This window comes from Phyllobates terribilis, unplaced genomic scaffold (genome assembly GCF_046119375.1).
Source record: "Phyllobates terribilis strain yellow unplaced genomic scaffold, ASM4611937v1 Scaffold_3__8_contigs__length_932513732, whole genome shotgun sequence".
NCBI lineage: Eukaryota > Metazoa > Chordata > Amphibia > Anura > Dendrobatidae > Phyllobates > Phyllobates terribilis.
The window spans coordinates 668,028,256-668,055,097 of record NW_027362763.1 but is presented as its reverse complement, the minus strand read 5'-3'; the positions used below and the strand labels follow the sequence as shown (position 1 = coordinate 668,055,097).

At 43.3% G+C, this 26,842-nt stretch overlaps 1 pseudogene; it reads right to left on the bottom strand.

Moving 5' to 3' along the window:
- LOC141258597 (uncharacterized) overlaps positions 1 to 26,842 on the bottom strand; it is a 157,819-nt pseudogene that overhangs the window by 110,693 nt on the left and 20,284 nt on the right.

Sequence of the window (26,842 nt, the reverse complement as noted above, 5' to 3'; positions counted from 1 at the left end):
CACGACTTTGTGCCAGCACGGCTAATCAAAAGCAGAGCGGAGAATGTTGGAGGGTAAGGAAATTCGCAGGTCTCCCTCCAGCAATCACGGAGTACAGACCTGGCCGATGAAACAGAGTCTCCCCTCTCTAGTGCTCAGCTTTCTCCAGTAGTTCCATAGAGAATAAGTGGCACGCATGCTCCATTTCAAAGGGGTATTTCAGATCTCTGTTCTCATACCAGGTGAAGGTCTCTTGTTCCGGAATGGTTGAACCCTCAACGATCAGAAAATTATCATTAAGACTTTTCACTAAATTTTGGCTTTATATAGTTACATAGGTTGAAAAAAGACATACTGTAGGTCCATCAGGTTCAACGTTTCTCCACCAATTCTAACATTCTTTGTTACTAAATTATCTATAACCCATTGGAATCTATTTGATTTGCATGATTTCAGCAAAATGACAGTCAGCTGGCCGCCATTTTAAAAGATTCTTTTGAGGGATGGAAATAAGTTAAAAAAAAAAAACCATTATATTAAGTTGTGCTAGGCTCTCACCTGCCTCCATGCAGTTCTTAGATCAACGATGTGTGTTGCCCTCTCCCTTGGGCATCAACTTGTTTCTCCATCAGCCCACCGTCTGGAAATACCCTACCAAAGCGCTTGAACCTTATCAACAGGCCACTACACTAAGGCATGTCAAAGCAGGATCTCAAGGTGTAGTGGGAAGTCTCACACACTAGACCAAGTGTGCAAAAGGGTTATAACCAAGGAAAAAAGTTTAAATCCAGCTCACCATTGTAGTCAAATTAAAAGAAAATCACTATGGCGGTGCACAGATGAAGACTTGGTCAGCAACAACCAGATTGAAGCAACAGTTGGGTGTTTCAAGCAGAACACTATGATTAAGAACTTGTACGTTCGAAACGCGTAATGAAATGGATTCCCAGGAATTCTTCCTCCATTTATTTAGTATTTCTATTTTTTAATATGAACTAATAAATACTGCTTTTAATTACCTTCCCCAGACATGCTGCGGGATACACCCTCCTGTTGCAAGTATGCAGTAGGGTACGCCCTTGCGCAGATCCTTAACTATCTTAAACATCAGCGACAGGTCAAAGAGCAGGTACAAGCACACACAAGGACTTTTTTTGTCCTCTCTCTGATTCATACATTCACCGAATGTACTTGGTGATGCCAGTTCTTGCAAAGTGCATATAACCTTACCCGGAAAGACAGGGAAAACACACACAGAGTGAAACTGAAGGGTAAAAATGAACTGAAAGGACGTGTACTAATTTTATTGTGAAGGGCCTTCCAAATGCTCTTCTGAATCAGTGGGCAAAAATTCAAAGACACATTCAAAAATCTTGTTGTCACGCTGGTGGTTTGCGGACCCACTGTCCACAGGCCAGGCTTACCCTGGGCCTACCTGGTTTTCACTAGAGCTCCTAATGGTGGAGTTAGTCTTGAGCTGCAGGTAACCGCCAGGTACTACTTAGGGCAGTCCCCGATATTGCGGCAGCTGATCCCAAGTGACAGTAACGCTCTGCGCCCAAAGAAGAACCAGATACTGATCCTGGTTCAGACAGTGCAGATCCTGGTACACTTAACAGGACAGTTAACAGGTTCAGTTGACGGTTCAGACTAGATGGGTTCTGGGCTTACGATCAGGATCTGGCAGGGTGGGCTTAGGAACAGGAGTAGGTTCAGACACAGACAGGTAACAGGTTCAGGTTCAGGTACTGTTATGAACTAACCTGGGTTGGAGTAGTGGTATTGCAGCCACTAGGGACAGCACCGGCAGGTAGCATAGACAGGAATCAGCCAGAGGTCGGTACACAGGAGCAGCAGTATATTTTGAAGGATAAGCAGGTTGAGTGGTTAGGAATCAGCCAGAGGAGAAGAGGAAAGCTTGACTTAAGGCTGGGGGCTCAATAATCTTGCAAGGAAGGAAGTGCAATGCCAGGTTTAAGTATGGTGTTCAATTTGGCTCTACCCTGTAATCTCCTATCTGGAACTCAGGGTGGAGGCAATCAGGAACAACATAGATACTTGTATTTGGTTTGGCAAAGAACTGTCCAGCAAGCTGAATAGCTCAAAGAGAGGAGCTGCCGCCTGCTGCACAAGAGCTGCTGGGTTCGAGTCCTGACAGGTACAGACTTCGCGGATTCAGGTACTGGTACAGACAGGACAGATTCAGGTTCAAGTGCAGACAGGACAGTTCCAGGTTCAGGAACAGACAGGACGGGTTCAGGTTCAGTTACGAACAGGTTCATGTACAGACAGGATGGGTTCAGGTACAGGCAGGAGAGATTCAGGTTCTGGAGGAACAGGTTCAGACAAGACGGCTTCAGGTTCATGAACAGACAGGACGGTTTTAGGTTCAGGTTTCGACAGAGCAGTTTCAGGTTCAAGTACCAACAGAGCAGTTTCAGGTTCAGTTTCAGGGACCAACAGAGCAGTTTCAGGTTCAGTTTCAGGGACCAACAGAGCAGTTTCAGGTTCAAGATTCAGATACTGACAGGGTGACTCAGATTCAGGTACCAACAGAGCGGTTCAGATACAGACAGGTCAGTTCAGGTTCAGGATTCTGGTTCAGGGACAGGGACCTGACGATGGCTTAGCAAGTTTCAGACTAACTAAACACAGATGTTGCACAGTTAATTCCCTACAGGTGAAGGTGCCGTAAATACTTTAGTGTCTCCTAGCCCTAAGTGAGCCGACAGGAGACCTGCGCAGGTTCTAGGACATGGGAGCCGAAGCAGAAGACATAGCTGTGTGGTCGAGACAGTGAGCATATCAGCGTAAATGTCGGGAGGAGGAGGAACCATGCAGGGACGCCAGCGTTACACTTGTAGTCATCCCTAGACAGGGGAAGCTGTTGTGGCTGCAAAGTACCGTAACTGACTCCATGTTAATGTCTATGGATCTAGAACAGGAGGTCAGAAAAGTTCCTGTAGGTGAATTTGGAAGGAGCACATACTTATGTCCCTATACTGTATATTTTTATTATCTTTAAGCTACCTTAGTTTTCTCTGCCAAACTTGAGCGCTTATTATCAAGAGCATTTACCACGGGAATAATAAATAAACAGGAAAAGGAATATATGCTTGTAAAAAAGCCAACAATACCATTTTAAGTCTTGCCCAAAGTTCATAAAAATCTGGATCCCCCCCCCTTGAAGGCCACATTTGTCGGTGATTGGAGGTATCTGTGAAAAAGCTTGTATTTACATAGACTTCTTCCTACAATCACTTGTTTCTAATGTGCCTTCTTATCTCAGAGACTCATCCCACCTGATTCAGATCCTGGACTCCTTGGCCTTACCTGATGAAGTGTTGCTGATAACCATTGATGTTGAATCGTTGTACTCGAACATAGCACATAAAGATGGATTGGCAGCAGTGTTAAATTTTTGGGATTCAATGAGCGGAGGTAACAGTCTACACGATTCATTTATTGTGGACCTCCTTAATTTTGTACTTACTCATAACTATTTTGTTTTTGACTACACTTTTTACCGTCAGATCTCGGGGACTGCCATGGGTGCATGTTGTGCGTCCTCCTTTGCTAACTTATTTCTGGGTTGGTGGGAGGGCGCACGCGTGTACTCTTCATCTGAATTTAACCAACATGTTTTCAAATGGCTTAGTTTTATAGACGACATATTTATAATATGGACATGCACTGAATCAGAGGCGCTTAATTTCATTGATAAGTTGAACAACAGTGATCTGAATATTCATCTTATTCACCATATATCTTCTATTGTAGTTAGCTTCCTGGATCTGGAGATCAAGTTGATGGGCAACTCCCTTATGACAAAACTATATAGAAAAGCGACGGCAACGAATAGTCTTCTCCACTATCAGAGCTTTCATCCCAAATATCTGAAGGACGGCATACCAGTGGGGCAGTTCTCAAGAGTCAAAAGGAACTGTTCGGTGCCTGAGGACTATAGACTTGAGGCCAGGAATTTATCGTCCTGATTTCGAGAACGTAGATACCCGAAATCGGTGATATCCAAGGCTCACCAGAAGATCTTAGCCAAACCACGTGAATATCTCTTACAGTCTCTTCTGAAAACAGATGATTCCCAGATTAGGTTTATTACAATGTTCAATAACTTGTGGAATGAGTTGGGTAGGTTATTCCGTCAACACTGGAGCATTCTTAAGACAGATAGTCGTTTATCTAACATATTGGCAGAAAGGCCATTATTGATGGCCAAGCGTGCACCAAACTTGAGGGATAAACTTATACGTAGTCACTACACACGACCCACTCATAACACCTCTGGAGGGGCAAGGTTTAAGGGCTCTTACCCATGTGGTGATTGTTCTACTTGTCCGTATCTCCTACCTGGAAAAATATTCATTAACCCGAAAGACAATCAGCAATATCCCCTTTGGGATTTCGTTAATTGTAGGTCTTCCAATGTTATCTATGCCCTGGTGTGTCCTTGGCCCAAGGTATATGTGGGACAAACTTCTCAGGAACTACGCAGAAGAGTGCAACAGCACGTATCAAATATTAATTTGGCTGACCAAGATCTAAAAAAAAGGTAAAACAATTTTTACTGTGGCCTCGTATTTTCTTCACCTACATTCTAGTAATCCTAATAACTTGCGTTTAGTGGGTCTTCAAAGAGTTAAACCAAACTTGCGAAAATCTGACTATGCTGGTGATCCTTTGAGATCTGAATCCAGATGGATCTTTTCCCTTGATTCTGTGGCTCCTAGGGGCATAAACAAGGATCTCTCTTTTACCGGATATCTGGCTTAGAAACTTTTAAATCTTTTTTTCCTTAAATCCCCCCCCCCCTACTTTTTTTGATCATGGCTTTCTTAGATTGGTTGTGGCCTAAGAGATTTATGCATTTCTGTACAGATTCTTTCTGACCCCTTTTAAAATCTTTAGCCAACAGACGTGACAGTAAGAGATAGTGGGTATAATCAAATATTATATGTATATATATATATATATATATATATATATATATATATATATATATATATATATATATATATATATATATACACACATACAGACAGTGAAGGAAATAAGTATTTGATCCCTTGCTGTTTTTGTAAGTTTGCCCACTGACAAAGACAGGAACAGTCTAGAATTTTAAGGGTATGTTAATTTTAACATTGAGAGATAGAATATTAAAAAAAAATCAAGAAAATCACATTGTATAAATAAGACAAATTTTTTTGCATTTTGCAGTGAGAAATAAGTATTTGATCCCTCTGGAAAACAACACTTAATACTTGGTGGTAAAACACATGTTGGCAGCACAGCAGTCAGACGTTGTTTGTAGCTGATGATGAGGGTTGTGCACATGTCGGGAGGAGTTTTGGTCCACTCCTCTTTGCAGATCATCTCCAAATCATTAAGATTTTGAGTCAGTCGCTTGGCAACTCGGAGCTTTAACTCCCTCCATAAGTTTTCTATGGGATTAAGGTCTGGAGACTGGCTAGGCCACTCCATGACCTTACTGTGCTTCTTTTAGAGCCACTCATTTGTTGCCTTGGCTGTATGTTTTGGATCATTGTCTTGCTGGAAGACCAAGCCACGGCCTATCTTCAATGCTCTTACTGAGGGAAGGAGGTTGTTGGCCAAAATCTCGCGATACATGACCCCATCCATCTTCCCTTCAGTACGGTGCAGTCATCATGTCCCCTTTGCAGAAAAGCACCCTCAAAGTATAATGTTTCCCCCACCATGCTTCACGGTTGGAACGATGTTCTTAGGGTAGAACTCATCCTTCTTCTTCCTTCAAACACAGCGAGATGAGTTAATGCCAAAGAGCTCAATTTTTGTCTCATCTGACCACAGCACCTTCTCCCAATAACTCACAGAATCATCCAGGTATTCATTGGCAAACTTCAGATGGGCCTGCACATGTGCCTTCTTGAGCAGGGGGACCTTGCGGGTACTGCAGGACTTTAAACCTTTAAGGCGTAATGTGTTATGTGTTACCAATGGTTTTCTTGGTGACTGTGGTCCCAGCTGCCTTGAGATCATTAACAAGTCCCCCCCCCCCCGTGTAGTTTTAGGCTGATCTCTTACCTTCCTCATAATCAACGATACCCCACGAGGTGAGATTTTGCATGGTGCCCCAGATCGATGTCGGTTGACAGTCATTTTGTATTTCTTCCATTTTCTTACTATTCCACCAACAGTTGTCTCCTTCTGACCCAGCGTCTTACTTATGGTTTTGTAACCCATTCCAGCTTTGTGCAGGTCTATGATCTTGTCCCTGACATCCTTAGAAAGCTCTTTGGTCTTGCCCATGTTGTAGAGGTTAGCGTCTGACTGATTAATTGAGTCTACGTACAGGAGTCTTTTATACAGGTGACTATGTAAGACAGCTGTCTTTAATGCAGGTAACAAGTTGATTAGGAGCGTCTAACTGGTCTGTAGCAGCCAGAACTCATAATGGTTTGTAGGGGGATCAAATACTTATTCTTCACTACAAAATGCAAAAAAATGTATCTAATTTATACAATGTGATTTTCTTGATTTTTTTGGATATTCTATCTCTCAATGTTAAAAGTAACCTACCCTTAAAATTATAGACTGTTCATGTCTTTGTCAGTGGGCAAACTTACAAAAACAGCAGGGGATCAACTACTTATTTCCTTCACTGTATATATATATTTTCTTGTCATCTATATTTGTCATCCATGTATACCCTCTGTTTGCACCAAGTATGTTGTCCTTTGTCTGTGGATTGTCTGACATTTGTCTTTGTTATATGTTTTGTTGTGTGTTTTGTACTTGTCTCATTGACTGACGGACAATCTCCAATTGGCTTATATACTATAGATTCATATGCCTCTACTCTTTTTTTTTTTTTTCTTCTTTTTTTCCCTGTTCCCTCTTTTCATTTCCACCTTTATACCTCCGTCAGCGCTCTCCTCTTAATCGGTTTTTCGTGGTGGATGCGCCACTTCCGGGTTGCGTTCCACCTTGGACATCGGGTGGAACGCATAGGTTTTTTCAGCTGCGTATCCTCCGGCTGGGATAACATGATGGGGGCATTTCGGTCTGCCGGATCTGGTGGACTGGTTACTTTTGTTTGCGCTCCACCGCAATGGATGGGTGGAAAGCATATGATACAGGATGTGATGCCGGTATCTCTTCCGGCTTCCTGCGCCTCACACTGATGTGCGTGAGACGCACGCTTCTCATACCTGCTAATATCTTTATTAATTATCATGCCACCTGTTGTCACTCCTTAAGGGTCACACTTATTACGCTCTTTATTTAAACGAACAAAGCCTCTGACCATCTACCCCTGACGAAGCTGCAGTCTAGCAGCGACAAGCGTAGGGTCTCCAGTACTTGCCGCTAATTATCATGTCTTATGGCAATCTCCCTCATCTTGTAAAATATTAACTGTTTTATTTTACTATATTATTCCATTCCACTGACCTGGAATGGATAGCAACGCACTTTAAGGGAGTATTTCCTTTTTTTCTCTATATCCATTATTTTGGCTTTTTTGTCTCTCTAGCATACCTGTTTGGCAGAGGGTTATTTATTTGAGGATATATTGGATACATTTATCTACTTACCTGCATGCTAAGGGGTTCTTCCATTTTGGTTATTATACCTGTACCTCTTATTTATGATTCGTTAGTGCAATGTCTTGCCTATTTTAAATGTTTTTTTATCTTCCGTGTCTGTGGTTGTTTGTTACAATTGTTAAAATAAAGTTTTTGATACATTTTTCCCATCTTGGATCTCTGTTATCTAATTTTTCCACCAAAAACGGAAAGTTAGGATCCACTTTTATTACTTGCATCATAATCAACTTTTAAAGTATCAAATGATTCATCACTTCCAGTACAAGATGTTCTGATCCAAACGGATACGACTAAAGTATGTATGAGGTCAAAGGGAGTGTTCTGTCCTTTGATATCACCTCCTATGCAGCAATTCGCTTTGAACATGACATGCAAGGGATGAAACAGTAATTAGTGGTCTCAAGTCTTTCCAGCTGGAAAGTAGAAATGTTGCAGCCCTGGTCCTGTGGGCACAGTGGCTTTGCACAGACAGACAATTAGGGCACCACAATAGTTCAACACAAGTCCGCTGTGGATTCCTGACTGCAGGTGTTACGCATTAGAAGGCATCATCAGGGTGTACATTGAAGCTCCACACCTGCCACATTTTCTACAATCTGAACATTAAAATGAGATCTCTGATGTTTAACGAAACCAGACTTATAGCTAAAACATTTCCCACATTCTGAACATGAATACGGCTTCTCCCCCGTGTGAATTCTTAGATGTTCTACAAGATTTGATTTCTTCTTACAACATTTGCCGCATTCATGACATGAAAATGGCTTCTTCGCAATGTGAGTTTTTAGATGGTGCGTAAAACTAGCTTTATGGGTAAAACATTTCTCGCACTGTGAACATGAAAAGGTCTTCTCCCCTGCGTGAATTCTTAGATGCTTCACAAGGCTTGATTTGTGCCTAAAACATTTATCACATTGTGAACATGAAAACGGCTTCTCCCCTGTGTGAATTCTCATATGTTCCATAAGACTTGAATACTTGCCAAAACATTTCCCACACTCTGAACATGAAAGTGGTGTCTCCCCTGTGTGACATATTAGGTGTTGAATAAGACTTGATTTCTGACTAAAACATTTCCCACATTCAGAACATATAAATGGCTCCTCTCCGTTATGAGTTCTCTGATGTTTAACAAGAGCAGATTTCTGCCTAAAACATTTCTCACATTCAACACATGAAAATGGTTTCTCCCCTGTGTGAATTCTAAGATGCTTCACAAGATTTGATTTCTGGCTAAAACATTTCCCACATTCTGAACATGAAAAAGGCTTCTCTCCTGTGTGACTTCTTAGATGTTCCATAAGACTTGATTTTTTGCCAAAACATTTCCCACATTCTGAACATGGGAATGGCTTCTCCCCTGTGTGAATTAATAGATGTTTCACAAGATTTGATTTTTGACTAAAACATTTTCCACATTCTGGACATGGAAATGGCTTCTCCCCTCTATGAGTTCTCTGATGTTTAGCAAGAACTGATTTCTTGCTAAAACATTTCCCACATTCAAGACATGAAAATGGCTTCTCCTCAGTGTGAGTTCCCAGATGATGAACCAAAGCAGACTGCTGGGTAAAACATTTCCCACATTCTGAGCATGAATATGGTTTCTCCCCTGTGTGGATTCTTAGATGTTCCATAAGATTTGATTTTTGACTGAAATACTTTCCACATTCAGGACATAAAAATGGCTTCTCTCCTCTGTGAGTTCTCTGATGTCTCTCAAGTGACCCTTTACGCTTAAAGCATTTCCCACATTCTGAACATGAACATGGCCTTTCGTCTCTATGGATTCTCTCATTCGAGGAAAGATTTGATTTTTTTCTGAAATGTTGAAAACTTTTTCCCCATCTATATCCAATCCTTGGCTTGCCAATTATTGATTGATTAGAAGAAGGTTTCTGTTGACCAGTGATATCAGTTGATAGATCTCTGCGGTGAAGGACAATCGGTATCGGTACATTGGAAGCAATTAAATTAGCTTGGGTGGTATTGCTATCTTCTACTTTGCAAATGGGAGATAAAAGGCGATTTCCAAGGGAGCTACTGATCCAGTCTTCACCTGGAAAAAGAAATAAAATTCTTGTGTTTCTCAAAGTAAAATAAAGCCCCCTATATATTTTAGATAGCTGTTGGCTAAACGATGGATCAGCCAATCATCCGTCCCGGAAGTTATATTGGCCAACTCTCCCTTTTTCTTTATAAGAGAGCCGCTGACAGTCCAAAATCAGACATGCCGGATCCTTATCCCCCCCCCCACAACAATCATCTGTAAGAGGCCGTCATACACATTAGACTGCTGAACCAATCAATATTGGCAGATTCGGAGGACTTTTGTAAAATGTGTATGGGGGACTTAACTTTTTGTGAATTTGTTTAAACCCTAATCAAAAATAATTTTTTTTAAAAAACGTAGAAATACAGGCATTATGGAGCTAGAGAAGAATAATAAAATTGTGGTCAAACCATGGAACCAGTGGTTGGAAATATTGGTAATAGTGGACTATTATAAGGAGATGCACTCTTCCTTCTAATCACTTTTCAACCCATGATGTCCAATGGAAAGACGAATGGTATTGGTTTACGATGGACGTTTTGGCCTTTTATATCAAAATACTGCAAGAGCAGAGCATTCAAGTTGAAGAGACCAATATTAACGGTCAATCGTATACAGGTTTTTGGAGCGCAATAATTGTTAAGTATGACAACGTCATTTATCTGTAAGTAAAAAACATACCTATGGTGACAGGGATAGTCCAACGCTACCGAAATATGTACACGAGATTTATATATAGTACCAGATTAATTTGCAAATTGACAGAATACATTGAATATTTAATACAAATACATGGAGTCTGTAATCTATTGCTCATATAAAAAAATCACACACATTGAGCTGTTATACATGCAGCATATAAAAGCATGTTCACATTGGCCATGAAATAGACATAACCTACAAGAAACAAGTAGAAACCCTGCTGTAACTAAATAAGTAAAAAGCAAAAGTGCATTGAAATAATATAGGGTAACACTGTTTTTGATCACAAATGGCATAAAAGCCATCCATCAACGACAAGGTGGGTTGGCTTTTACGCTATTTTTGATCAAAAACATTTCACAGAAAATGCATGCATCAGTATTTCGCACCTGGGCCGCCCCCCACCTTTATCATGGGGGTCTGCGGCATCCTGATAGTGCATTGGTAATCTGACCTTGTGTGGGTAAGGCTGTTTTTTTCTTTGAAGTTTTTTGATCAAAAATATTATTTACTAAGAATCCTATATTATTTCAATGCACTTTTGCTTTTTACTTATTTAGTTACAGCAGGGTTTATACTCATTTTGTTTCTTGTAGGTTTTGTCTATTGCTCTTATCAGTGTGCACATGAAGCGTTTTTGATGTGTTTTTGCGGCAGGGGTTTCCCGCCGCGTAAACGCATCAAAAAAAACTTGTAATTGGTCTGCCATGCATTGCAATGCAAATCCACATGTGCTGTGCACATGATGCGGAAATTTCCGCTCTGGAATCGCATTGCGTTAAAAAACGCAGCGCTACCATCGTTTCGGCGTTTCCGCAGCGAATTCGCGCCCATTGACTTGAATTGAAACGAAGCAAAACTGCAGGTAACCTGTGGATTTGCTGCATTTCAGTTAAAGTCAATGGCCGTGAATTTGCGGCGGTCCCCAGGTCGGGAGAGGAGGCTACTACTCCTTTCATCCGATCGCCGCTCTCGTGGATAACAGTGAGAGCAGTGTGGCTGGAAGGAGCAGTAGTCTGCCCTGCCCAGCCCGCATGCCTGCAGTGTAAAAAATAAAATAAAACTTTTATACTCACCTGTCCGGCGCCACCCGGTGTCCTCCTGGTCCCCAGTAGCAGGTGGTACACTGTCGGGAGCGAGCAGTGTACTGAGCTGCCAGGGCCTGCGATGACATCAGTGATCAGCTGATCGGTCACGTGACTGGTCAGCTGATGCTTACGTCACCGCAGGTACTGTACTGTCACGTGACCGATCAGCTGATGCTTATGTCACTGCAGGTAACTGTCAGTACAGTACCTGTGGTGACGTGAGCATCAGCTGATCGGTCACGTGACTGATCAGCTGATGCTCGGGTGACCTCTCCCCCGTGGGAGCATTCTCCAGAATGCTCCCACGGTGGTTAGCTCACCAGAGCTCATCAGCTGATGAACCCCAGTGACCTCCTGCAGCATGTATACTGACAGGAGTGATTTTACACCCCTTGTCAGTATACATTGCTGGCTTCTACATCAGTGATTGACACGCATTGTCGAGGGACAATCGGCAGTGATCGTGGACTGCGTCGCTGACGGCAGACAGGTGAGGGATATGGTTGTTTGTTTTTTTACTTTTTTTTCAGAAGATCGATGGCTTACAATAAAGTTTTTTTTAAAAAAAAAAACATGTGTTTTTTTTTATTTCATTAAAATACTTTATTATTGACGTGTTTTTATTGAAAAGGTGGCGACTATTTTAAAACGCGGTTAGTAATGGGGGCGTCTTATACTAAAACTATCATTAGTGGAGTCCATATTCCACGCTATGATAACCTAGGCTTATGTTGTCATGTAAAAGTCATTGTGAATTGCCATTTGCACAACAATTTTCTTTGTGATGGGGTCTTTCCATATGGTATCACATTGTACCAGTGTGAGGGGTGCGGGGGGAATAAGATGTAATGTAAAACTATACGGATTGTTTGGAAGAATAGGAATATTCACGAGGAGGACATTTTTCGGAACTTTCTATCAGTGACGTGACTAATAAAGAAATTTACAGTCAAACAAGATCTATGAGGGTCTCTTACCAATCGCTGACTCTGACGTGGGGGTTTCGAGTCCATTTACAGTTCTATCAGAACTTTCCTGCAAGAATCCCACAATAAAGACATGACAAAAAAAAGAAAAGTGAATTCTAGTTTAACCCTCCATGAATCAATCAGCCCGAAAGGTGAAACGTCTTCTCAAGTGGTGATCAAACAGGATTCACCCTCAACATTCCAGTATTTTACACATTGACAAGCAGTATTCCCGTTATTTCTCCACATGAAATGATTTCCGTCCATCGTGAAATGGACTCCGTAAAACCAGTTATTAAATTATTCACAAACATGAAAGATTTTGACATGGTAGGTAAGCCTTTTACATACAGTAATTAGTGAGTCGTGATAGCTTTCTGTCTTAGAAGCAGCAGATTGGCATTGAGCTGTTATTTACACCTTATCTACAATTTATCCACATTGAATTTTAGAATCCAAGTGTATTTTGAAAACATTTATTCCGACCACAGCCATTAATACAAGATGTAATATAGACTACAGTAGACACCAGACCGGCCGGAGGAGGTTAGAGGAAGCCTCATTACATTAATCTATAGAAAATGTACAGAAATCTGATCTCATCTACCTGATGATCCCGGGGGACATTTTCCTTCTTTTCTGGCCAATCCTGGGAATATAGAGGACTGGGACATCTCTCCGGGGGATTTCTCGGACTGGATCCATCTATAGGAAATAACCGCAGTGACTGAATACATTGTCTATATGTGATGAGCAGATGATGGGGAATCTAGACGACTCTCAGACCTGTTCTCTCCTCTACAACCCAGGAAGGTCTCCTCTTACCCGGAGATGTGATGGACGGGAGATTCTCCACCATGACGTCCTTGTACAGATCCTTGTGTCCTTCTAGATACTCCCACTCCTCCATGGAGAAATAGACGGTGACGTCCTGACACCTTATAGGAACCTGACACACACAATGACCCGTCATTAGCAGACCCCTCCCCCGGCGTTATTGTACAATGTCCCAGCATTCCCGGCAGCGCTCACCTCTCCGCTCAGCAGCTCAGTGATCCTGGTGGTCAGTTCTAGGATCTTCTGCTCATGTATCAGTGAATGAGGTGGAGGCTCGGTGATGGCACTGGGGGTCCTGCTCTGCCCTCCTGACACACGGGGGGTCACACACTCCCCAGACGACGTCTTCACTACTGTGTGATCCTGTGTATGGGGAGACGCCGATCACTACACAGAGGCCGAGAATCCTTCACCTTTCCCGTCATCTCCGGCTTTATTACTAGAGATCAGAGTGATGTGATGTGAAGCTCTCACCTCTCCAGTGATCCAGTAGATTATCTCCAGGGTGAGGTCTAATATCCGAGCCGCCATGTGGTCTCTGTCCTGCTCCATCCTCGGGGGGTCACTGATGGAAAGGACCATCAACTATTAAAGGGAAATGTTACCTGTGAGAATCCTGTACCTGGTACTTGAGATTATATAAAGTGGACCGAGGGCAAAATTTCATTTAGAAGAAGATCGTAGTGAAGTATAGTGGTGAAGGACCACTCATAGAGGTGACATATATACCAGATTTCTGATCATAACGATACATTACTCAGTCGACCTTGTGATCAGTGACAAATGCACAACATGACGTAAAAAGCAATGTTTAGCTGCAATATAGCTCATTTGCAAAGGTCGGCTTTGTGTATATATGGACAGTATATACGTCTATCATTCAAAACATTAGGGGAAGCCATACTGCAGACAAAGAAGGATGGGGCCATTCTGCATTGTGTAAGGGAGCAACGTGTGTGCAGCACCATGGCTTCTTTATTACTCCTAGTTTGAGCCTAGTTCTCAGCTGGTCTCATTTATTTATTTTAATAGCGCCATTAATTCCACATCACTTTGGAGACAACATCATCACTGTCCCCATTTGGGCTCACAATCTAAGTTCCCTAATAGGGGGAGAACATGCAAAGTCCTCGCAGATGTGCTCCTTGGTGGGATTTGAACCCAGGACCCCAATGTTGCAAAGCAACAGTGTTAACTCCTGAGGCACCGTGCTGCAGTCACCATTTTTTTTTTATTTATGGTACATAATTTCGGCCTGCATTAGATTCTTAACCTGTATTCCCTATTCTTTGCTTCAAAATAGGCTAAAGTTAGCAGTGGAGACCACAAGGATCAGGACCAGGGACCAGAAAGATATGTGTCTGGCCACATTTTTTTTTAAATTTCTTTTACTGACTCTGTGGATGGGATTGAGAATGAATTATCAGTTGGTTTATATATATACAGTACAGACCAAAAGTTTGGACACACCTTCTCATTTAAAGATTTTTATGAATTTTCATGACTATGAAAATTGTACATTCACACTGAAGGCATCAAAACTATGAATTAACACATGTGGAATTATATGCTTAACAAAAAAGTGTGAAACAACTGAAAATATGTCTTATATTCTAGGTTCTTCAAAGTAGCCACCTTTTGCTTCGATGACTGCTTTGCACACTCTTGGCATTCTCTTGATGAGCTTCAAGAGATAGTCACCGGAAATGGTCTTCACTTCACAGGTGTGCCCTGTCAGGTTTAATAAGTGGGATTTCTTGCCTTATAAATGGAGTTGGGACCATCAGTTGTGTTGTGCAGAAGTCAGGTGGATACACAGCTGATAGTCCTACTGAATAGATTGCCATTCTCTTGATGAGCTTCAAGAGGTAGTCACCGGAAATGGTCTTCACTTCACAGGTGTGCCCTGTCAGGTTTAGTAAGTGGGATTTCTTGCCTTATAAATGGGGTTGGGACCATCAGTTGTGTTGTGCAGAAGTCTGGTGGATACACAGCTAATAGTCCTACTGAATAGACTGTTAGAATTTGTATTATGGCAAGAAAAAAATCAGCTAAGTTAATAAAAATGAGTGACCATCATTACTTTAAGAAATGAAGGTCAGTCAGTACGAAAAATTGGGAAAACTTTGAAAGTGTCCCCAAGTGCAGTTGCAAAAACCATCAAGCACTACAAAGAAACTGGCTCACATGAGGACCGCCCCAGGAAAGGAAGACCAAGAGTCACCTCTGCTTCTGAGGATAAGTTTATCCGAGTCACCAGCCTCAGAAATCGCAGGTTAACAGCAGCTCAGATTAGAGACCAGGTCAATGCCACACAGAGTTCTAGCAGCAGACACATCTCTACAACAACTGTTAAGAGGAGACTTTGTGCAGCAGGCCTTCATGGTAAAATAGCTGCTAGGAAACCACTGCTAAGGACAGGCAACAAGCAGAAGAGACTTGTTTGGGCTAAAGAACACAAGGAATGGACATTAGACCAGTCGAAATCTGTGCTTTGGTCTGATGATTCCAAATTTGAGATCTTTGGTTCCAACCACCGTGTCTTTGTGCGACGCAGAAAAGGTGAACGGATGGACTCTACATGCCTGGTTCCCACCATGAAGCATGGAGGAGGAGGTGTGATGGTGTGGGGGGGCTTTACTGGTGACACTGTTGGGGATTTATTCAAAATTGAAGGCATACTGAACCAGCATGGCTACCACAGCATCTTGCAACGGCATGCTATTCCATCCGGTTTGCGTTTAGTTGGACCATCATTTATTTTTCAACAGGACAATGACCCCAAACACACCTCCAGGCTGTGTAAGGGCTATTTGACCAAGAAAGAAAGTGATGGGGTGCTACGCCAGATGACCTGGCCTCCACAGTCACCAGACCTGAACCCAATCGAGATGGTTTGGGGTGAGCTGGACCGCAGACTGAAGGCAAAAGGGCCAACAAGTGCTAAGCATCTCTGGGAACTCCTTCAAGATTGTTGGAAGACCAATTTCCGGTGACTACCTCTTGAAGCTCATCAAGAGAATGCCAAGAGTGTGCAAAGCAGTCAACAAAGCAAAAGGTGGCTACTTTGAAGAACCTAGAATATAAGACATATTTTCAGTTGCTTCACACTTTTTTGTTAAGTATATAATTCCACATGTGTTAATTCATAGTTTTGATGCCTTCAGTGTGAATGTACAATTTTAATTGTCATGAAAATACAGAAAAATCTTTAAATGAGAAGGTGTGTCCAAACTTTTGGTCTGTACTGTATATATAAACAAACACATGGTTTCATGTTGATAAATGTAGACGCCACCACAGTAATCATTATACTGTATGTATACATGACAGACAGTCATACGGGGTCCGGCTGTAGAAGGTCGCTGCGTTTGGCTTTGCAAACTTTTCCTGATCCTTTCATGTTCCCTCTCCCTTTAGGAACCAGCGGTGATCTCCACCTTCTGCTGCTAATTACAACACCCTTGCTGTATCCTTAAATACACTCCAGAGAGTTGCTGGTCATAGTGTGTTCTGATCTATTCAGGCCTGGAATTCTAGTAGTCTGCTAGAATTTTCTTGGAGTTCCATTATGGATTGTTCCCGTGTTTCCTCCAGTGTCTTCTTGAAGGGAAATGGATTCCCTTCTTTGTTTCCCTAATGTGTACTTTAGTTTGTTGTGGGGCTGACCAGTGCTCACTCCCTCCCATCCCTACCTAGGGCCTAGCTTTAGGGTCAGTTCGAGCCAGGTTTGCTGCTCGGCGATAGGTGCCTACATAGGGTCCATAAGAGACTCAGGGTTTGTTGTTTGAGCTGTTTAGGGGTCACCACTCCCCCTTTCCCTACTTGTTGGGCACCCTTCCCTTTTCCTGTCGTTATATGCTAGGTTCCCCCCATACCCATTGTGACATTATGCTGCAGGCTATGGCATTTACATGGCGACACCCTGCTCTTGATCTCAGCCCAGACAGGTTTGCTCCTTCATGCTGCCCATGCCTCCAATTTCCCTATGATTATGGCATTGTCAAACCGCTAAAGTTTTTGTTATATTTTTTACAAACTTCAGAATTTCTTTTTAAAGGGAAACTGTCAGCAGGATAAACCTTATATATACAGGTAAAAAACAAGTCCAGCAAAACCTTTATATGGCCAGTCCTTCTACTGTGTATAGCGATAGAGCTGTGTGTATATAGCGATAGAGCTGTGTGTATATAGCAATAGAGCTGTGTATATATAGTGTAGAGCTGTGTATATAGCGATAGAGCTGTGTGTATATAGTGTAGAGCTGTGTATATATAGCGATAGAGCTGTGTATATAGTGTAGAGCTGTGTATATAGAGTAGAGCTGTGTATATAGTGTAGAGCTGTGTGTATATAGCGATAGAGCTGTGTGTATAGTGTAGAGCTGTGTGTATATAGTGTAGAGCTGTGTATATAGTGTAGAGCTGTGTATATATAGTGTAGAGCTGTGTGTATATAGTATAGAGCTGTGTGTATATAGTGTAGAGCTGTGTATATAGTGTAGAGCTGTGTATATAGTGTAGAGCTGTGTGTATATAGCGATAGAGCTGTGTGTATAGTGTAGAGCTGTGTGTATATAGTGTAGAGCTGTGTATATAGTGTAGAGCTGTGTATATAGTGTAGAGCTGTGTATATAGTGTAGAGCTGTGTGTATATAGCGATAGAGCTGTGTGTATAGTGTAGAGCTGTGTGTATATAGTGTAGAGCTGTGTGTATATAGTGTAGAGCTGTGTATATAGTGTAGAGCTGTGTATATAGCGTAGAGCTGTGTATATAGTGTAGAGCTGTGTATATAGTGTAGAGCTGTGTATATAGTGTAGAGCTGTGTGTATATAGTGTAGAGCTGTGTATATAGTGTAGAGCTGTGTATATATAGTGTAGAGCTGTGTATATAGTGTAGAGCTGTGTGTATATAGTGTAGAGCTGTGTATATAGTGTAGAGCTGTGTATATAGTGTAGAGCTGTGTATATAGTGTAGAGCTGTGTATATATAGTGTAGAGCTGTGTATATAGTGTAGAGCTGTGTGTATATAGTGTAGAGCTGTGTATATAGTGTAGAGCTGTGTGTATATAGTGTAGAGCTGTGTATATAGTGTAGAGCTGTGTATATATAGTGTAGAGCTGTGTTTATATAGCGATAGAGCTGTGTATATAGTGTAGAGCTGTGTATATAGTGTAGAGCTGTGTATATATAGTGTAGAGCTGTGTATATAGTGTAGAGCTGTGTGTATATAGTGTAAAGCTGTATATATATAGTGTAGAGCTGTGTGTATATAGTGTAGAGCTGTGTATATATAGTGTAGAGCTGTGTATATATAGTGTAGAGCTGTGTGTATATAGTGTAGAGCTGTGTGTATATAGTGTAGAGCTGTGTGTATATAGTGTAAAGCTGTGTGTATAGTGTAGAGCTGTGTGTATATAGTATAGAGCTGTGTATACAGTGTAGAGCTGTGTGTATAGTGTAGAGCTGTGTGTATATAGTGTAGAGCTGTGTATATAGTGTAGAGCTGTGTGTATATAGTGTAGAGCTGTGTATATAGTGTAGAGCTGTGTATATAGTGTAGAGCTGTGTGTATATAGTGTAAAGCTGTGTGTATATAGTGTAGAGCTGTGTGTATATAGTGTAGAGCTGTGTATATAGTGTAGAGCTGTGTATATAGTGTAGAGCTGTGTGTATATAGTGTAGAGCTGTGTGTATATAGTGTAAAGCTGTGTGTATATAGTGTAAAGCTGTGTGTATATAGTGTAGAGCTGTGTATATAGTGTAGAGCTGTGTATATAGTGTAGAGCTGTGTGTATATAGTGTAGAGCTGTGTATATATAGTGTAGAGCTGTGTGTATAGTGTAGAGCTGTGTATATAGTGTAGAGCTGTGTATATAGTGTAGAGCTGTGTATATAGTGTAGAGCTGTGTGTATAGTGTAGAGCTGTGTGTATAGTGTAGAGCTGTGTGTATATAGTGTAGAGCTGTGTATATAGTGTGGAGCTGTGTGTATATAGTGTAGAGCTGTGTATATAGTGTAGAGCTGTGTGTATATAGTGTAGAGCTGTGTGTATATAGTGTAAAGCTGTGTGTGTATAGTGTAGAGCTGTGTGTATATAGTGTAGAGCTGTGTGTATATAGTGTAGAGCTGTGTGTATATAGTGTAGAGCTGTGTGTATATAGTGTAGAGCTGTGTGTATATAGTGTAGAGCTGTGTATATAGTGTAGAGCTGTGTATATATAGCGTAGAGCTGTGTGTATATAGTGTAGAGCTGTGTGTATATAGTGTAGAGCTGTGTGTATATAGTGTAGAGCTGTGTGTATATAGTGTAGAGCTGTGTGTATATAGTGTAGAGCTGTGTATATAGTGTAGAGCTGTGTGTATATAGTGTGGAGCTGTGTGTATATAGTGTAGAGCTGTGTGTATATAGTGTAGAGCTGTGTGTATATAGTGTAGAGCTGTGTGTATATAGTGTAGAGCTGTGTGTATATAGTGTAGAGCTGTGTGTATATAGTGTAGAGCTGTGTATATAGTGTAGAGCTGTGTATATAGTGTAGAGCTGTGTGTATATAGTGTAGAGCTGTGTATATAGTGTGGAGCTGTGTGTATATAGTGTAAAGCTGTGTGTGTATAGTGTAGAGCTGTGTGTGTATAGTGTAGAGCTGTGTGTATATAGTGTAGAGCTGTGTATATAGTGTAGAGCTGTGTGTATATAGTGTAGAGCTGTGTGTATATAGTGTAGAGCTGTGTATATATAGTGTAGAGCTGTGTATATAGTGTAGAGCTGTGTGTATAGTGTAGAGCTGTGTGTATATAGTGTAGAGCTGTGTATATAGTGTAGAGCTGTGTGTATATAGTGTAGACCAGGGGAGGAGTCCTGAGGAGATAATTTGCATATTCCCACTGCATTTTGGGGTAAGTGAAGAGTCTCCGCGAGCTCAAAGAACACTGGATTTTGGCTGTTGGAGCTGAAAAGAGGACATCGGTAAACGGTCGCGCGCATTTTGAAGCTTTTTTTTAAGCTTTTTTCACTGTTTTCAGAACATTAACAGTAAGAACATGGAAGAGTCCAGGAGCCATTTGGTGAGCTGCATATCCTGCTACATGTTCACAGACTTGCCAGTGGAAAAGCCAAACTTCACATGCCAGAAATGCAAGCTTGTGTCCCTGTTGGAGGAAAAGTTGCGAAATCTAGAAGAGAGGTTAACTACTTTGAAAATCATTAAGGAAGGTGAAGAGTTCTTAGACAGAGCAGAATTATCTCTTCATGATTCAGAAAGAGAAGAAATTCGAACTGCACCTGACGAAACAGAGGAATGGAAGCCTGTGACCCACAGAAGCAGGAGGATCGAGAGGCAGTCAGCACCCATACTGCTCAGGAACCAGTACCAGGCTCTCACGCAGGAGAACCATGAAGAAATACAGCAAAATAAGACTTTGCCAGCAATGAATAACCTTGTAAGCCCTCAGAATCCTCCTGGATGGAGAAAGAAGAATGTTGTGAAGAAAAAACGGAGAGTGGTGGTCATGGGGGATTCCCTGTTAAGAGGAACAGAGGCCGCTATCTGCAGACCAGACATAACCTCAAGAGAAATGTGCTGTCTTCCAGGAGCAAAAATTACAGATGTGTCTGACAGGATATCAAGACTCTTCAGACCTACAGATCACTACCCATTCCTGCTAATACATGTGGGGACAAATGACACCGCAAGAAAGGACCTGGAAACCATCTGCAGTGACTTTGAAGACTTAGGCAAGAAAGTGAAAGAATTGGGAGCGCAGGTGGTCTTCTCATCCATCCTCCCAGTGGATGGCCATGGAACAATGAGGTGGAATAAGATTCTACAGGTGAACAACTGGCTACGTCGATGGTGCCGTCAACAAGGATTTGGATTTCTGGATCACGGAATGAATTACCTGTACGATGGACTACTTGCTAGAGATGGGGTGCACCTTACGAAGACTGGAAAACATGTATTTGGAAATTGCCTTGCTTTACTCATCAGGAGAGCTTTAAACTAGAACAATGTGGGAAGGGAAGCAAAAGGCCAGAAAAAGCCATACAGCTGACAAATACTATTGAGATCTCTGCTACTGGAAGTGGAAAGGAAGAACAAAGACAAAACAATTTAAATAATAAAAATATGGGAGGAAGAGAAACCAATCACAAACTAAAATGTTTTTATACAAATGCACAAAGCATGGGCAACAAACAAGGAGAATTGGAACTACTAATGCAGGAAAAGGAATATGATGTCATTGGAATCACTGAAACTTGGTGGGACGATACACATGATTGGAATAAAAGGCTAAAAGGATACAACTTATTTGCAAGAAAGATCCTAGTTACTTACCGGTAACGGGATTTTACAGAGCCCATGACAGCACCACCTGAGAGAGGGTATCCGCCCACCAAGGACAGGAACCTACTGAATAAAAAGGCGGTACCTCTCCTCCGCATCAGTTTTTGTTTCAGAGCATGAGAGGGCCTCCGAAGACAGGTTAATACATAACCACCACCTCAACATATGTACTAAACACCTTAAAAAAAAGTGCACACCACAGTGATAAAGGGGAGGGAATTAATAGGGTGCTGTCATGGGCTCTGTAAAATCCCGTTACCGGTAAGTAACTAGGATCTTTTCCCCTTCTCCCATGACAACACCACCTGAGAGATTTATAGAGATTAAATACCAGAGGGAGGGATCACCGCTTGCAACACCCTTCTACCAAAGGACAGATCAGTAGAAGAGGAAAGGTCAAGACGGTAATGTTTGTAAAATGTAGCAGGGGATGACCAAGTTGCCGCCTTACATATAATGTCGATGGGCACATCCGCCTTCTCAGCCCAGGAAGCAGCTACCGCTCTGGTGGAATGGGCCTTCAGGTTCTCAGGAACTGGCAGATTGCTAGAAGAGTAGGCTAAGGTAATAGTATCCCTGACCCATCTAGCTATGGTCCCCCTTGTAACCTTAAGTCCTTTCCTAGCCCCCTGAAAGGATATAAATAAAGCGTCACTCTTTCTCCAGGCTTTTGTCACTTCCAAATACTGGACTAACACCCTCCTAACATCTAAGGTGTGAAGCTTATATTCCTCAGAATCCCTAGGATTAGGATAGAAGGAAGGGAGAGTGATTACTTGAGTCCTATGGAACTTGGAGGCTACCTTTGGAAGATAGGCCGGGTCTGGTCTTAAGATTACTCTATCCATACATACTTGAGTGAATGGATGGTTAATGGATAGTGCGTATAAGTCACTGACTCTACGAGCTGATGTCAGGGCCACCAATAGCGCAGTCTTTAAAGTTAAGATTTTTTCTGAAACCTTCTCTAAGGGCTCGAAGGGAGGTTTGGTTAATGCTTCCAGAACTAAATTAAGGTCCCAAGGAGGCATTCTTGGAACAGGAATAGGTCTGGATCTATGACAGGCTTTAATAAATCTAATGATCCATCTATTTGCTGCCAAGTCATAATTATACAGTGCCCCCAGAGCAGATACCTGTACCTTAAGAGTACTGGTGGCTAGTCCCATGTTTAACCCCTTCTGGAGGAATTCTAGTATGGCCTCAATAGGAACCCTCCCTTTGGCAGACTGACCCGAGGTAGACAAGAACTTAGCCCAGGTTCTACCATAGATTCTAGTTGTTATGGGCTTTCTACTTGCTAGAAGGGTAGTAACAAGATCTGGAGAAAACCCCCTTTGCGTCAATAGCGACCTCTCAAAATCCAAGCCGTCAAATGCAGGCCCGCTCTTTGGGGATGACAGACTGGGCCCTGCCTGAGGAGATCCGGGATGTCCGGAAGAACCCATGGATCTGCTTGGGACATTCTCTTCATCCAAGTGAACCATGGTCTCTTGGGCCAGAACGGGGCGATCAATATAACCCTCGCCCGTTCCTCTCGGATCTTCCTCAGGATAGTAGGGATCAGTACTAAAGGGGGAAAGGCATAAGCTAGAGTGAAATCCCACTGAATCTGCAGCGCGTCCACCGCAAACGCCCCCTCTTTTGGATTCAGGGAGCAAAAGGTTTCGGTCTTCCGATTGTGTCTGTTTGCAAATAGATCTATCTGGGGCTGTCCCCACCGATCCACAATCTGTTGAAAAACGGCTGGATTCAACTCCCACTCTCCTTGTTTCAAGATGTGACGACTCAAGAAATCGGCCTTTATGTTCTCTTCCCCTTTTATATGCAGTGCCGAGAGCGTAACCAGCCGACTCTCGGCAAAACTGAAGATCTGATCCGCTATTAACATCAGAGGGAGAGACCTGGTACCCCCCTGATGGTTGATGTAGGCGACTGTTGATCTGTTGTCTGACATTATCCTGACGTGAGGACCCTGAAGAACAGAACTGAATTCTTTTAGCGCGTTTCTGGCTGCCAACAGCTCTTTCATGTTGGAAGAGAGGCTTGTCTCGCTGTCCGACCAGAGGCCTTGTACAGAACGATCCCTTAGGTGAGCTCCCCAACCTTCCGCACTTGCGTCTGTTGTAATTGTATCCGACACCTGGAAGGTCCAAGGAACCCCCAAAGATAGGTTGACCGGAGATGTCCACCAGTCCAGGGAGTTGATCACAACATCTGGAAGAGATATTTTCCCATTCAGGCGACCTTTGAGCCGCCTGTCCGCTGCCAGAATCTCCTGTTGAAGACACCTGGAATGGTGCTGGGCCCACTGAACCGCCGGAATGCAAGACGTCATTGTACCCAACAGAGACATTGCACTCCTCAGGGTGATGGTCGGATTGCTGACAATCTGAGATGTTAGGGATCTGATCTTCAGTTTCTTTTCCTCTGGCAGAAGACAGGTTTGGTTTTCCGAGTCCAGAATGAGACCCAGGAAAGACTGAACCCTCTTTGGTTCCAGCCTTGACTTCTCCAGATTTAACAGCCAACCTAGGCGTCTTAGACTGGCCATGACGTCCGCCAGGGCTAGAGCACAGAGTTGACTTGATCTGCCCACTACTAAGAAGTCGTCCAGATAAGGGATGACTAAAATATCTCTTTCCCTCAAGTGTGCTGTGACCTCCAGAATGATTTTTGTGAAGACTCTCGGCGCCATGGAAATGCCAAAGGGAAGAGCTGCGAACTGAAAATGCCTTACGTGCCTGCCGAATTGTACAGCTACTCTTAGAAACTGTTGATGATCTGGCAAAATCGGGACGTGGTAGTAGGCGTCCTTCAGATCGAGGACGCACATAAAACAGTCCGGAAATAACATCTTTATGGCTGATTTTATTGTTTCCATCTTGAAAGGCCTGTAGATTAAATGGTCGTTCAGTCTTTTTAAGTTCGCAATGGTCCTGAAGGAGCCGTCCGGCTTCTTTATTAGGAAGAGGGTCGAATAGAATCCTCTTCCTTGCTCGGGTACAGGTGTTTCCACCAGAACTCCTTTCCTGAGCAGAGAGAGAACTTCCTGCTGTAAGGCTATCTGTTCCACTAAACCTCTGGGGGCTGATATTTTGACAGTGTTCTTGGGCCTGCTCTTGAACTCTAGTGTGAGCCCCCTCCTGATTATCCCTAGGATCCAAGAATTGGATGAAATTTTCTTCCAGGCAGGCAGGAAGTGGGACAATCTTCCTCCCACCTGGGGGGAACTGTCACTTAGGGGCTTTCTTATTCTTGGAGGAGGGACCCCCAAACATGAAGCCTCTGCTATACGGCTTTCGGTCTTTCCAGCTACCTTGGTCTCTGGGAGCTTTACTGCGGCTGTATTTTCTCTTCCGAAAGGAACTGTTAAATCGGGAACCAGACACCGTGGGAAATCCATGTTTTTTGTCTGCGGCTTTATCTAGGATGTCATCTAGACCTTTGCCGAACAAGAAGTCCCCTTCACAAGGGATTGAGCACAGTTTAGACTTTGACTGCACATCTCCTGGCCAGCTCTTGAGCCATAGCGCCCTACGGGCTGCGTTAGAGAGGTTTGCAGACCGGGCAGCCAGCCTAACTGAATCTGCCGATGCATCTGCCAGGAATGCAGCCGCTCCCTGCACAAGAGGAAGGTCTGATAGAATTTTCTCCCTAGACACATTCCCCCTGATCTGGTCTTCCAATTGTTGAAGCCAGATCATCATAGATCTAGCAGTGCAGGTCGCTGCTACTGCCGGTTTAAGGGCCCCTGCTGACGACTCCCAGGTTTGCTTAAGGAAGGACTCCGCTTTTTTATCCAGCGGGTCTTTTAAGGCTCCTAAATCCTCAAAGGGCAGAGTGGATTTTTTTGAAGATTTTGAAATGGCCACGTCAATCTTAGGGGTTTTGTCCCATTTAGCCGCATCCTCATCCTCAAAGGGGTACCTCCGCTTGGAGGATGACGGCAGCTGACCCTTCCTCTCCGGTTTCTTCCATTCCCTTTCTATCAGAGATTTAATCCTGTCATTGACCGGGAATGAGCGTCTCCTCCTTTGGTCTAAGCCCCCGAACATAACATCCTGGACTGTTCTGGGCACTTTGGTATCGGTAATACCCATAGTCCCTCTGACGGCTTTAACTAGTCTCTCAGTATTATCAACCGAAAAACAAGGTCTGCCCCCCCCATTATCATCCGAAGACTCCGATGACGATGAGGAGTGATTAGAGGAGGAAGGCAGTTCTCTCGTAAAACGGGACTCCACTGATTCCTCTGATTCTGAAGAAACTAGTTTTCGCTTCTTCTTTTTGAGTGAGGTTAAGCCTCTTAAAGACTCTCTGACCTCTGTCTGGATTAGATCCTTTAATTCTAAAGAAAACCTGGGGGACTCCTCTGCAATGGTTTTCTGAATACAGTCTGAGCATAGGTTTTTGGCATAGGAGGTGGGAAGACCGATTTTGCATAAAGCACACTCCCTGTTTTTATTTTTAGCACTACACTTCTTCGCCTCCTGCCCCAAGAATAAAAAGGAGAAGAAGGAGGAAAAGAGAGAGAGAGAGAGAGAGAGAGAGAGAGAGAAGAGCACATTATTCAAGGTGAGCTTTCACGAAGATCACTCACCACACTGCCGTTCAGACTAGGGTACCGGAGGCGGTGGTTGCCGTTCACATGAGGGCTCCCATCTGGCGGAGGTGGACTGACGAAGTCTTTTCTGACCAGTCTTGCCGGAACTCGTACGCCCCTCACTGCTGTGACTTTGTCGATGGGAAGATTCCCGTTCCATTTGTTTGAGCTGCTTGCGCTGCTTTGATGGCTGTGGCTGCTGCTGTACTTCCTGTGGCGGTGACAGCTGCTGCCCAGGTGACTGCGGTTCCTCATTCATCATGGCGGGGATGCAGACACCGCCATCCTGATTGCTCCCCATCCTTAAAAGCAGTAGGGCTCCACCTCCTTTAGGCTCCTCCCCTTCCGGCAGCGTGCTCATCTCTTTCTCTTTTTTTTTTTTTAATTTTAGCCAGCTGGCGCGCTACTCGCAGATCCACCTGCCTCTGCGCGTGCGCAGCCCAGCGGCACCCGGCGCGCTTGCAGCGGGATGACAGCTTCCCACCCGCGCATGCGCAGACCCGGTTTCCGGCGCACTCCGTGATAGGGCGCGTCAGCACCCCGCGCGTGCGCAGCCCGGACTTCCGGCGCGCTCCGTCACAGGGTGCGACGCGACCTCCACGTGCGCAGCCCGGAAGACCTGCCGGCCGGCGCGCTCAGTTCATCTTTGCGAGGCGCAG